General features: G+C 39.6%; 1 long non-coding RNA gene across 3 annotated transcripts in view; it reads left to right on the top strand.

The window, feature by feature from the left end:
• The window catches only part of LOC116688840 (uncharacterized), a 78,599-nt gene that overhangs the window by 1,702 nt on the left and 75,075 nt on the right, over positions 1-1,822 (top strand). For all 3 annotated transcript variants that reach the window (XR_004331867.1, XR_004331869.1, XR_004331868.1), the window contains exon 2: positions 1,108-1,262. This is a non-coding gene — a long non-coding RNA (uncharacterized LOC116688840). The remainder of the gene's footprint in view (positions 1-1,107; positions 1,263-1,822) is intronic.

Below are 1,822 nucleotides of genomic sequence, written 5' to 3'. Positions count from 1 at the left end.
CTGATGACTGCCATTTCTTAATTATATTCCAAACAGATGATAATGGCATCTGAAAAATGCTTTGCCATCTTCTTACAGCCTTCTCCTGCTTTGTGAGCGTCAACTATTTTCAGTTTCAGTTTTCTAGACAACTGCTCAGAAGAAGCCATGGTGCTGATGGTTGGGGCAAGGTCAGATGAGTCTGGGCATTTAAAACCTTAAGATTGACATCACCTGGTCTTTCCAGACGATGATTGAAAACAATCCATGACACTGTCAGGTCTCAGCTTTCCAAAGGGGGCAGTGCATGCTATAAACTCTGCAGGGTGCCCAAACTATTTTGAAGATGCCATTTTTTTTTGTTTTTTTTTTTTTTTTTTTTTTTTTTTTTTTTTGAAAGTGTAAACAATGGAAATAAAATCCAACTTTTTGTGACATATTATACAAATGTCTAATCTGTCATTTGATCCCTTGTGGAGATTTTTCTTGCACATTTCTTTATGCACATTAATACAAAATTTTTACCTGGGGTGCCCAAACTTTCAAGCCCCGCTGTATAGGGCTGGTTACCTCTTGTGTGTTTTGTAATTTGTAAACCAGTAATGTTATGATTAGCGTTGTCAGTCAGATTTGGTTTTACTTAAGTTTTACTTTGCAAGGTACTGTAACTGTGATCCTGAGTGGATAATAAAGCAATCTTTTGATTTATATTTATTTAATTTGGCTCCACCCACTGGCCTTTTTCTTCATCTAAACACAAAATGGTGCTTAATGCCTGATTACACAGCTGCATTGCTCCTAGTGCCTTACTTGTAACAAGGGGATATACCAAAAATCTCTCTTCATGCAGAGCCTAGACATTAACGGCTCAAAGGTGAGAGGGTTGGTGAACTAGCATGTCTTTACTCTCCCGGAGGCCTGCTGGCCTTCACCTGTTCCCTGTACTCTTCTCCTCCAACGAGTTTTCCCCCTGCCCCACAACAGACGTCTTATCAAACGTGACTGATTGCTGTAATCTGGGCCGGAGCCATTAAGCAAATTACCTGAATCATTGCGAGGATTAGTCTCATTAACACATGATTAGCATCAAATTAAAATAATGAGTGTTTAACTTGTGATGTCTTCCAGTTGTTGGAACAGCTTGCCACCAGCCATCAGCCACGCCAGGCTTACGCAGGGGGCAGCCCTCAGTGTCAGGGATCCTGAGGTGGCAGAGGCCAATGCTGGTGGAGAGGTGGGTAACCAGTACCTGGCCTGGACTACTTACAGTTGACCAACCCAGGGTGAGTGTCCATTACAAGGTTTTTCATGTCAGAATGTTAAGGTACTAACATGAGGGACCACAGAAGTTTATTACGTTGTAAAGGTCAAGTTAAAAATGATGTTGAAAGAGAGGTCACTGTTAGGTTTTCCCATGACTTATGATATGTTGCAATACTATACAGGATTTATTTTACCATTGTCCAGACAAACATAAAGTAGATTCAAGAAACTGGTATTGTAATTTTCTTTGACAACAACTTTGCAATTGTTTTTCCGCTTAGGTCCTATGGCACCAAGAGATATTAAAATAACAATATTAAAGTACCAAATAACTGATAACAACTTTAACAAGAAAGATAGCCATTACACAAAAAAGAAGGGACTAAGTAGCTAGTGCTGCCAAACATCATTGTCATTCTTGCATAGAGAAAAGTATCTTCAACCTTGGCATACTTTTGCTTGTCCCCTGAAGCACCCTGTTTTGCGATGTATACTGTTGTTAAAGTATGGTTCTTGTTACAGTCATGTGATTGTGAAAAAAATGTGTGGCTGACAAGTGCTTCCTGCATTGTAAGCGATT

Source organism: Etheostoma spectabile, chromosome 5 (genome assembly GCF_008692095.1).
Source record: "Etheostoma spectabile isolate EspeVRDwgs_2016 chromosome 5, UIUC_Espe_1.0, whole genome shotgun sequence".
NCBI classification, from domain to species: domain Eukaryota; kingdom Metazoa; phylum Chordata; class Actinopteri; order Perciformes; family Percidae; genus Etheostoma; species Etheostoma spectabile.
This window is presented reverse-complemented; position numbering and strand designations above follow the sequence as displayed.